Raw genomic sequence first — 12808 nt, forward strand, 5'->3', positions numbered from 1 at the left:
AATATGTTGTCTCATTACTATGAAGCAATTGCTTTTCTTAGAAAAATCTATTAAAATCTATTTACATTTTTCAATGCAGTGTCTTTATGGAAGAAGATAATTCTTTATCACCAATAAAGATTGACGAAGATGATGTACTATCTATCGAAGCTTGTCTCTCATTTTATGATCAAAAGTCGATTGATGAAAAGTGTACGATGGCTTCATCAATAATAGAGTTATTCGGATTTAGGTAATCTTTCCATATTTGTCCTCATCATATAATCTAAATTTTCTGCCAAAAATTTATAAATTAGTAATTGTTATCAATTTTTTAGCATTTTGAAGCCACAGCAGAAAAAGGTGATCGATGCAGTATTAGCTGGTAAAGATTGTTTGGCAGTCATGCCTTCTGGCTGTGGGTAGTATGCTTGCCATTTCATCCCGGGTTTGCTTCAGACTGGAGAAACGCTAGTTGTATCTCCGTTGAATATGCTTTGATTGTTGACAAGATTAATTACCTCAAGACACATGGAGTAATTGAAATAATTGATAATTTCAATTATTTATTTTTTAAATTGATTTTTGATTTATTGGGTTAAAGGAATTTTCGACAATTTTGTGATCGACGCAATTGAGATGGATTCATTTACGTCAGAAACGCGTCAATGAGTGACGTGATTCACGTGTTCCTGACGGTGATATCTTTCATTGTTATTTTCTAATTGAATATTGCAATATATAAAGTCTTTATTGCAATACTTTTTTATAGGTTTCTCATTTCTGTTTTGCTCTCCAGAAAAATTATGTTTTGTCTTAAATGACCAAGGTGTTGGTAATAAGCTAAAACATTTGTTAAATGTCCTCTACCAAAATGGTGTACTCTTACGATCTGTCATCAACGAGGGTGAAAAATCGTACGCCCATTGCGTAACAACCTGGGGTTTAGACTTTCCGTAATTCGTTAAAATTACAGTTAAATTTGATTTTAATTAAATTTTATATTAGAAAGGATTATGGGAAATTATATTTACTGTGCACTATTTTTCCTGATGTGCCAATAACTGCATTTAATGGAACTGCCACTTGGAAAACGCAACGCGACATTTTTGCATCTCTTCACTTGAGAGAGCCTTTTTTGTAAATATATTAATGAAATCTTTATTGGTAATTGTAATTAAGATTTTTCGTTTCCTTCTTCAATCTAGATTCCCATGTGTTTCTGGCAATCTTAAACTGTCGTGCTAAGTAAAACATCTAATGACATTGGTATGGAACAAATGAAAGATTTGATTTCAACGGAATTTCAAAACCAGTGTGGCTTTGTATATTATACCACGAAAGAAAATTGCGTAAAACTTTTTCTTTGTTGCATCTGGTTTTTCGGTATCATTTTATCATAGTGGATTAGAGTGGATCAGTGTAAAGTGACTCAAGAAAAATGGATGACTGACGAATTGAAGGTATAAAAAATTATGGTATTCATTGTTGTAAATTTGTTACGCAGTCATTAGTAATTCTAATAAATACACGGGATGTCTTAATTTGTGGAAATTAGAAATCATCGTGAATAACGCTTAAACATTTTTAAATGTCTATTTCAATTAGACAATAATGTTTTGTGTTCTAGACGTAAGGTTTGTTTTTTACATGTCAATGCCAAAATCCATAGAATCATACTATCACGAATGCGGCAGAGGTGGCCGGGATGGACAATGGCTTCTTGCATCATTTTTTACAAAGACTCCTACGATCAGAAAAAGTTAATTTACTATGGTAAATGTTGTATATTGTAATAAGATTTATTAATTTTAGTATTTTTACAAAAATTAGAAAAGTCCACCTGGGCACCAAAGTGGCAGAAGTTAAATCCATGGAGGTAGCAAATCTTAAATAGATTGTTTCTTTTTGCGAAAATCGTACTGTCCGTTATCTCGATGAAAAACACATCACCTGCAGTGTTGATTCTACTTTACATCTACATTTTCAGCTCTAACGTAAATCTAACTATATCTTAGGAACAAATAGAAATTGTTAATTTTTTAAATTTTAATTTAGGAAAGATACGTCGAAGTTTATTGTATCATAAAAGTTCGTGACGTCGTAGGATCAATTTGGACGTGTATTAACACTAACTTCACAGTGAATGTTATAGCTGACGTTTCTCGCTGAGACAAGAAAAGGGGAATCTATACTGGCGGTAATTTAATTTGTATATTTTTTATAGAAATTAAAATTCTTGATTTTACATTAATTTTAGAAGTAACACAATTTGCCATGTATGGAAAAGGCAATGGTTGGTCCAAGGAAGACGCCTATACACTCATACATAAACTTATTCTAGATGATGTTCTAGAAGAACAGTTCATGGCAATTTTTATTTACGTAGTTGACTGCAGGACTGTCGGCGACTTGCGACACGGATTTTGGGAGTCGTTGGGGGCTAAATCGGATAGCGGAACGGGACGACGGATATATGTTACAGCCTGTAAGTAGAAACAGGAACGAGTTTCACTGAACGAGTTTCACTGTTACCTATTTCCGTCAATCATGGCTACTTTTAACACACCGATTTTAGAATTTTTTTTTTGGCTGCTCAATAACTTTTCCCCAATTGTGCAAACTCTTGGCTAATGGTGGTCATGACACTCGGCTTGGCTGGTCTACGGAAACGAGGGAAAATATTCTTATCCAACATCGCCAAATTCCCCATTCAATATCAAAACAACGGCATGTCGTAACTGGGATAAAATTGGGCTGAACTGAAAATGCAGGTTACCTAACACCACGCTGCAAACGTTGAATGTGAAAATCGTGCGCGACTGTAATGGATAGAGAAGGACTGATTGACTTACTTTAACCACATTGTTATACAGACATTGAGCATCCCGTTTCTACTTTACGATAGGTGTAATGTGATCGCAAGATCACAACAGAATGTGATAAACTTGCTTTAAGGGCATCCCAATACAAAGTACATTCTAATCCAGTTCATCTTTACCCTAGCAGAGTTTGATGAAAAAACTGAGCGGTTAAAGAAATTGGAACGCCAAAGGAAGGGAACTGCCTCCGCCATCTCTAAAAGCGACAACGTCAAATAAGCCAGCGAGCAACACGCCAGCAGCGACGACTGTTTTACAAAATAGGGTACCCCAAAGGCCACAAGAAGAAGTTTGCGTAAACGTCCGAAAACGTTACGTCAACGTAAGGAAACTGCCTCCGTCATCTAAAAAGGCGAAAATGTCGAAAACACCGACGACGTTGAAGCTAACGAAAATGAAGGTCTAGTGGATGATGATCAGTCGCCAACGGTCGTCAACACCGCAGAAACAGGAATCGACAATGGGTCCAGCGACGATGGTGTTTTCCCGCAACAAACCAGTGTTGGACACACTGTCGATTACGCCGTGATGTTGGGTTGCAACTTTACCGTAAAATACGATAGAGAACAAATGATCGAATACCTAAACGTCACCCACATGTGCGTGTCAAAAAATATGGTATGTATGGTTTTCTGACCGGATTGATGTTGAGATCTAATGTCCGTGTCTGTTTGACGACGCTGGGAGAAGACGGTCGGCACATGTTGTATGTTTATCAAACCACATCGGTCGGTTGACCCACATGTGGTAAGAGCAATAAGAGAACCAGTTATTTACTTCTTGATCCTGGAGCTTAATAAAATGTATACTTGTCGCAATGCTATGTTTTGGTAATGAGCCAGTTTGGATTACTTTGGAAACTATAAATAAAGGCGCTCGTGTTTCTTTTTAGGGTTTTATGTTTTTATTTTTTTTCTATCAAAATCAATTGTATTATACCATTTTATTTTAATTTATTATCATGACCATCCTTCCCAACTACCCCAAATCAATGTTACACTCCATTGGTCAAAATCGATTTCCCCAAACTATGATGCCCATAGATGCTCTGCTGAAAATATTTCTTGGTATGATTAAGATATATTTTTATTCTTCGATGGAATCAATATTCAAGTAGAATAAGGACATCGCATATCACCGACGTTACATCCACCCTCAACGACCCCCCCCCCCCCACCAAAAAAAAACTAAACACAGGGTAGACAACTAGACATGACATCCCCGTCTTAAAAGAGGTTCGGAGAAGTAAAGGGGTATACTAAAGAGGTTCAGAGAAGTAAAGGCGAAGTTTCAAAAGTGGTCTGACAGATTTGATAGAAGAAATTTTATTAAAATATTCAAACTAGCTAGAGTTATGATTTTGACGCACAGGCGTCATATACGCTGCATAAACAGTGAACGCTGAAAATAAACAAAATACTAAAGCTAGTATAGGCAGCATTGCAAAATTTGCTTTATTTATGTAGAGCTCCAGCATATTCGTAAAGCTGAAGTTGGATCAACTCATAGCCTTCTCTATTTAGGAAGCCGAAAGGATATTCTCTACCGTGTGGGAAAAGTGAAGCACATATTGGTCACTTCCTCAAATTTCCCTTTCTCCAATTGGACCAACGGGAGCCACCTGGTGGTAAGAGGAATCAATAAATCACCCGGTAACTTTTTAAAAATGTATTGCTAGTCAACAAGTCTGATATTTTGAAAGAACTTGCAATGCTATAGGGAAATAGAAACTTTCTCTTAGTGGCATAGGATAAGTAGCAAAACTAAAAAAAAAAATAGGGCACGACATACCAACCTCTTCTATAACTATTCTAAAATAGACAATATTCTCGACGAAGCAAGCATTTTCATCACTTCTCATTAAAAAAACGTCTTCTTGCCAAATTAAAAAAATAAATGATAAAGAAGGAATCAAGTTTCATGAAAACCAGCATCCATGGAACTCTATTTTCAAAACTAACTCCTTGGATTATGGCCCATTCTAGTTAGAGTAACAAATTCACTTGATAACCGGCCATTTGTTGTCAGCCTTTTTATGGGTAAGGGAAACCCACCAAACCTCTAAGATTTTATAAAATCATTTCTAGAAGAACTGATAGCTTTACAAATTGAAGATTTCAATTCGAAGAAATTTTTTATTCAATTAAGTTATCTTTCTTCGTGTGTCAGACCCCTGCTAGAGCAATTCTTAAATTTATTGCTGGTCATACTGACATTTTGGGTGTGAGCGATACCATCAGAAAGGCGTTTACGGCTTGGTGTATCGTTGCACTACCTTTCCCGAAATTACTGGGTTTTTAGAACTGACACCTCTTCCCGAGCCAAGTAACACCGACAACATAATAAAGATTTAAGCCCATTGCTAGATTTAAAAATTGACGTGATATCTTGTTTTCCTGTGAACTATCTATATGCATCTGGTTCTTCTTGGAGTTTAAAAGAACAAATGTCATCACTTTTACTAGAATCACAAACTCTTTTCTGATTCAATAAGAAATTTGAAATAAACTCCTAATTTTTTTCATATTTTTTGTAATTGAAAGAGTGAACACAAAGAGAATAAACATCGAAGTCAGTGGTAAATTTTAGATTTTGTGTGGGTACTGCAGCTTGTATTGCTATTTTCCTTAGAAATTTAAGATATTTGAAGAACAATTTTCAAACAAGGTACATAAATAAATAGGTAATTACCTAGTTAAAAACTTTACCTAGTTATTTTTACTACTTTTACTATTACCTAATACCTAATGTTTTAGTAATAACCGTACATAGTTTAAGCAAAAACTAGATAAGTATCTTAGTTGTGCATAGTTTAAAAAAAATAGTTATTTATATTTATACCTACTTTTAAAAAACTAGGTTACCATCACTAAGCAGAATCAGAGGTTTTAGTATTATATGCAGACCAGTCGAGAACACATTTTCAAGCCCACCGCTTCTGTTCAAGATTTTAAATGTAATTCTAAAATGTTGGTATTTAAAATACACTTTCTTACAATCCTAACTATACATCATTACATATTTTTGTACTTTCAGTTAAACGCCTCATTCAAGTGTGTGTTTTGCACAAGTACTTAATAATTCGACTTGTTATGGGTTTTCTGTAAAGCATGTGAATAATGCAGCAACAATGTGTTTAATAACCCGGAATTGAGAAACACAGTTTCTCTTTTTTAACGTTTACAGTTTTTACATTTAATCCCTCCCCCTAATGTACCTCGTTCTGATTCTATAATACCCTTCCTAAACGTCTTTTAACCATTCATCTTCCGCTACAAAATATACCTTTAATTGGAGGTAGAGAGGCTGTTTTTGGTAGCTCCCTCGTCCCAAGCATCCTCTATAGTCAAAAGCATTCGAATTCGCAGCAATTGGATCCAAGACGTACTTTTTTACAATTCAAGCTGCAAGGTTTTGAATTCGCTAAGGACCTTTTACTAAAACTGTCAACCTCGATTGTCCCTGTACGTAGAATACTTTGATGTTCAGTTGTGGGAGGTGAAATTTTAGTGAAATATTCGGTGGCTCTCTATGCCCACGGAGGTTTTCATAAAGTATTAGAAACCAGAGAAGAACACATTTTCAAGCTAATCCCCAGAGGAAGATATATTGCCACCCAAATAAAAGGAAATGTATGTAAAAAATTAAGGAAATGTTATGGCTTTCGTTTCTATCCGAGATTTTCAAGGTAATTTTGGAATATAGCTATTAATACATTTCTTACAATCTCTTTTATGTTTAGATATTAAAATGTGTAATAAAAGTAGAAGAAACAGACCCGTAAACACATCCGTTAAGAGCGAAAAAAGAACCAACATTTTATTTTTTTATCCTGGGGCTTCAAAAAATTAATGCAATGTTTTAGTGATGAATCGGTATGGGTTACTTTGGAAAATACAAGTAACTTGAAGGTATGTTTTCTTGTTGAGATGCCATGTTTTTATTCTTTGTTTTATATCAATTTCACTTGCATTATACAGAGTTATTGAAAATAATTATTATATGGCAATACTTTCCAACTACCACAAATCAATGTGGTTGTTGCTCTTTTGGCAAAAACTAATTTCCTCAATTAATGATGCTCTTCGATTCTCTACTGAAAATATGTGTTAGTCTGGTAGAAATATAACTTTGTTCTTCGATGGATGCAATATTCAAGTTAAATGAGGAGTTGAGGACATTTCATCTCCCGACGTTACACCCCCTCCAAATAACCAGAAACAGCGTAGACACCAATTTTCCGTCTTTGCAGAGATTGGGAGAAGTAAAAGAGTGTAAAAAAGTGGGATGAAAGATTTTAAAGAAGGAATTTCATAAACATATGTAATAACTAGCTGGAGTTATTATTTTGAAGATCAAGCGGTATATACACTGCACAAACAGTAACGCTGAAAATAAATTAAATACAAAAGCTAGTAGGCAACATGTGCTAAATTTTCTGTATGTTAAGCTTAAGGTTGATCAACTCCACAATACGCGACAAATCAATTTCCAATGGCCTGTGGAAATACAATTTATGATCCTCCCTATTTCCCATCCTTCTTTTCCTTCCTTTTATTCCTTTTGAACACTAAAATTTTTTTCTGCTACCATCTCGCAGCAGACATAAAAAATATTTATTAGATTTTGTTACCCAGTTGCGAGTTTTGAGGAAGAGGCTTGATGTCGTCATGGCCCTTCCAAAGCCCATTGAAGGGCAAACTGGAAGAATGGACTCTTCTTAGATGAAGAACTTATCAAAAGAAAGATAATTGGAGGAATGTTTTCCATGACAAAATTTTGCACCTGAAAAAAGCTGCACAAATAGAAATAAATCTCTTGTTCAATAGATGCCTATAAACTTTTAGCTGGTTAAAATTGTGCATAATGAAACAATTTTGTCAATGAACAACGAAAGTCATCTGAATAAAGAGGCGTGGAAACGAAATTTTTGGGGTTGCCCATTAGAAGGCAGGGGTGAGGGAGCAGTTTATTTAAAGCGCAAATTTTTACTGCTTTTTGGCAGCAGAGTAAAGTGTAAATTTCTTAAGTAGGAGGATGGGAGATAGAGGATATCGACATAAACCGTTGCAGCAGGCCAATGGAAACCGTCTTGAAGAATTCCAGCAGTCCAGCTCTATATAAAAAAATTGGCAATGTTGCATAGTAGATTTGTATTTTTCTTATTTTTCACGTCACTGTCTGTGTAGCGTCTTTGTCATCTGTACGTCAAAAATATAACTCTAGCTAATTTAAATATGTTTATGAAATACCTTATTTAAATCTGCCAGACCACTTTTGAAATTAAGCCTTACTGTAGTGACTTACCTATTGAGAAAACTTTATGCTCCATGGTTTCCCATCTTGACAAGAATATCCCAATATATTCCTTTGACAGATAGCTCCTGACAACAAAAGCATCCAACCCTGTTCTTCTCGAATCTCTTTTTCAAAAAAGGTCAAACAAGAAATAGGCCGGAATTCCGAAAATCTTCCGGGGATTTTTTCGAGTAAATTTCATATCCCTTCATCTTGCAAAATTTTATCTTCAAAAATCTTGTATCGTGGGTAAGATAGAGAGTAGGCATCAGCAGCAATTAGTTTCTTTAAAATTGCGGAAGTGTGTGCTTACTTCACCAAACTATTTACTTTTTTCTTACATAAATTGTAGTAAAAAATCTCCTATTTACATTCTTACAAAATACACGAGGCATAATTCAGAAATTAGTTTCGTAATTCTTCTTCTTTATTTTTTCTTAATTCTCTCCAGCGCATTATTATTTACCGTGTGTGAATTTTGAGGAAAATTAAACGAATTTAATATATTATTGAATATAATATTATTGAATACTTTATAAGCTTAATGTATAAGAACCAATATAATAATCAATATAATAAAGAATAATATGGGTACAGTAAGAATTTCATGTATATTTGAAATTATTTTAAAGTGTAACACGAATGGAGATTACTTAATCAAAGTAAAAGCTGACATGGCATCCCTGACACATAATCTCTGAGAGATTTTGACATTTTATTCCCTGAAATAACATCTCCCTCAAGAAATTGTTTTTTCGCCGGAAAAAGGCAGGACATGTCAAGTTAAAAATTATTATTATTATATTTTATTATATAATTATTTAAATTAGTAGTAAAATAGACTTTTTGACATATAAATTCGACAGACGTGCGTCAAAGAATCTCGCTGTTACGTTCAAATGCCGTATTCTTTTATATATCTAACTATTGAATTGTTTTGTTCTATTTGAAATATAGGTATGTCTTGGGTGCGGCACCGTGACGTCAGGTAAGACTAAACTTGACTGACAGTTACAAAATAAAACGATCGATCATTTTTTCTTTCTTTTTATCGATTAGTTTTCTAACTGTGGCCAGTCATACGTACTCGTCCGATCAGCGATTCCGTGCGGTTCACAAACCTTATTTCGGAGAGCAGCCGCCGTCAGCGTCGCATTCCGGGCCATCGGGTTCGGGCGGCAGCAACGGCGGCAGCAGTAAACCGTTTCAGCAAGTCCAGCACCTCAAAAGTGACGATCTGGAGAGTCTGACAGACACTTACTCCGATTGGGGCTTGGAAATACACTCGAGCCAGCCGCGTGACAGCGGCATCTACGAATGTCAGATCAGTACGACGCCGCATCACAGCCTCTTTGTGCATCTCAGAGTAGTCGGTAAGTGATTGTTACAACTGTCACTCACCTCTCCCTTATCCACTTGGGGGCGGCGATTTACTCCGGCACAATTCAATGAAACGTTCCGGCTCGTCAGCTACTTTGCAAAACCGAGCCATTCAACCCTCGACTTCAATGTGAGTGCTCCATTTTCAGAATAATTGATTGTTGTGTCAGATTATTATTTTCATCGACATTTTATTTACTTTACTTTTCCAGTTCTAGTTTGGCCGTCTCCGTGACCAGCGGTGCGAGTAAGTCGCCCACCCAACAACAAAGTGATTGGAACCAGAAATTTTTCGGAAGCAAGCAGAACAAAGGTGAGATCGAGTCATTGACCGTTCAGCTTGCTTGCTTCATTCTTTCCTCCTTCCCTGCCTATCGCCGTAAAGAACTAAAAACTTGGGTGTTTTGGAGCTTAATTAATTGAATGCTGGGTGTGCGCTTTTTTTTTTTTTTTAATTAGTCTCTCCATCCAAATAGTAGTCCATCTGGTTTGTCGTTTTTTTTTTCACTCGTTTCTGCTTTGTGGATGTCTATTCCGATCTTTAATTAGTGCTTAGTGCATTCATGCATTGCTAATGTTTACGCCAGCCGTCAGTAAACGACTCAGCGGTGGTCAAACATTTCTTTCTTGTTTTCGTCTCGTTCGTCTTGTTTTGTTCACATGTCTTTGCTTCTTTAAGATATCCCTGAAATAATAATTATTCTTCGGAAGATCCAATCATGGTTAAAGCAAGAAACAGTTCTGCTGAAGTCAGAATCATCTGAGGGGGAAAAAACTGAAATGCAAAACTTGCATTAATTGCATCTCATTAATTTAAAATGATAAACTCACTGTCAACAGTAGTAGCAGCACCAGTACATTGGAACTTTAAAGCTAGATAGAGAAAAAGCGGATTTCAAATATTTTTTTACTCCCGCACAGCCTGTGCTCTAGCAAGCAATCCTGTCATAAAAATTACCAACTAAGACTGGAAAGGAAATTTTACAATAGGGCCCACATGCGGTAGCGTCACCTACTAGAGGTAGAAGGGAGGTATGAGGGTAGTCACCATTACTTTCAAAATGGCACCTATTCATAGACGTCTTCTATGACAGTTGGGCATTAGTGCAGTTCCCGATGAACAAAATGCTCGTTATTTCCTTGTTGTGGTTGCAGGTCTGTAAACTTAAATAGTAACCTTAAAATGTCATTCTGGTCCGAAGAATGGAATGGACGCAACTGGAACTATCGAGTTATATCTGCGCCCAACCCACCGTCCGGCTGTTTCTTTGACGACTGCTGATCTTCAACTTTAAGGTAGGACATCTCTTACGCAACGAACTTACTACTATTTTCAAGCAGTTATTTAGTATATATGATTTGTAACTGTGTCTCTTGTAATTTGATTCAGCCTGGATTTAAGCTGGTATCAACGGAGCTGCTTTTGAAGCTTCCATTACTGGAGGTTTTACTACAGCGATCGCCTGTCTGCAAGCAACTGACTAAAGAATCAAATGGGACCCTTGACAGCGTGTTGTAGAGTCCAGATGGCTGCTTTTTACGCATGAACTGCTCCAAAAACCAACGTTGTCATCTGATATGTTTGTAGCGGCTTCTTAATTCCAAATTCACGAAAAATGAATCGCTGAAGAGATTGATGCTTACTCGGGACATTGATTCGATGGTAAAAGGCTGACATATCAGCGGAGAGTGCAAAAGAGCACTCCCTTGATCTCAAAGAATTCGTACTAGCTTTGGGAGCAACGGCGGCCCACGGAAAAGTTGGGTGTTGAGCACAAATTATCAAGAACACATTGCTCAACATATCCCAAGTCTGGTTCCCAGTCATCCCAATCAGTGGCTCTGTTAACAAAACATTTTTTGTTATTTATAAATAAATAGCAAATATGATGGTTTGATGGTGATATGATGTTGATAGTATAATACCGTTCGTTATTAGTGGAATATTATAATGTGGGGGTTATTAGTGAATGACTTGAGCAAGAAAGGCCGGGGCAAGGCTGGAGTGTCGTAAATTTACTTGAATCCATTTAAGATGGTTAAGAAAGTAAGCAGGATCTATCAGATAAACAGGATTGATTGGGGTCAAGCATGTACCAATCGATCGCCTTCACCTGCTCAGCACAAGCCGCGAGACCGGATTGATTTTTGGCACTGTCAGGACATTTGTTTTTTGTTTTTTTAAGTTTCTTGTGTTGTTTTTCTACCTCCACATTCAGTTTTGATATCATTCTTACGTGCTCTTTTATCTCTGAGTATACTTCTTGTATTTTTTCCTAGTCAATTTCTTCACCGTCGGTTCATCTTCTTGGTCATCCTCTAGATTGACCTCTGTGGCTTTCGCCTTTTTTGGTGTTTTCATCACGTTTTTAATTTTGTGATTAGACACTTAAAAATAACTTCTCCATTTCCATCTGGAATCCGAACATCAGTTTTTTTTTCCATGAACCATACAATGGACCATACTCATGTGGTTGTGGCTGCTTCAAAAAATCATGAACACCACAAAGAGTGATAGTGCACAATTTACCAAGGGAAAGCAAAGGTAAAAATATTATAGTTGAAAGATTGTGAACCGCAATTTAAAAAACTAAAACATCGATTCTCACATTTTTTTTTCATCCGGAATTGAAGTTTGGCCTTTGGATCAACCTGTCTTCAAGCGTTAACTACACATTGCCCTGTAAGGAGTCAAATTGTTAAATGGTAATCAAGTTAATAGAAAAATGTTAGTAAATAACGCATTGCTTTTGATACAGGTAATTTTGGTGGGATCCATCAAATCTGTTTCAAGTTTCCAAATAAATGTGTAGCTTATGTAATGCACCAAATAAACGGTATTGCAAATAAACGGTATTTCTAATTATATTTCTCTTTCTCTCAATTCAATACAATATCCATCGTCATTTTGATTCCAAATGTCAAGTAATCTAATTGTCTTTCGTTCGGTAGATGGTCAAGAAGCTACTTTCCCAAGAAGTAAGTACCAAGAAGCCACTGTTAGATCATCCAAGAAGCCACTGGGTTTCTGGCACTGGCTTCTTGACTAGTGTAATCATAAGTGGTGAATTCTTTGTCATAACCTAATCTAGCTTCTCGGTCAGAAAGCATCCAAGAAGCCACACTAAATTCTCATTTTACTTTTAAGAATTGATTAGAGTCTACCAACTAGACTTTATAAAATTTGGTGACACGGCGGTAGACTTTACGCTCAAAGGTTTTCCGGGGGGAAAGGGTAGAACAAGGGGTGAAAGGGTAGAACAAGGGGG

At 36.2% G+C, this 12808-nt stretch overlaps 1 long non-coding RNA gene across 1 annotated transcript; it reads left to right on the plus strand.

Annotated features, from left to right (window-relative positions):
• The first annotated feature begins 9124 nt into the window (after window positions 1-9124).
• LOC124204869 lies at window positions 9125-11431 on the plus strand. The gene is made up of 2 exons (XR_006879149.1): window positions 9125-9669; window positions 9752-11431. It is a non-coding gene; the product is annotated as an uncharacterized LOC124204869 (long non-coding RNA).
• Window positions 11432-12808: the final 1377 nt, after the last annotated feature.

The sequence above is a fragment of the Daphnia pulex genome, chromosome 2, assembly GCF_021134715.1.
Source record: "Daphnia pulex isolate KAP4 chromosome 2, ASM2113471v1".
NCBI lineage: Eukaryota > Metazoa > Arthropoda > Branchiopoda > Diplostraca > Daphniidae > Daphnia > Daphnia pulex.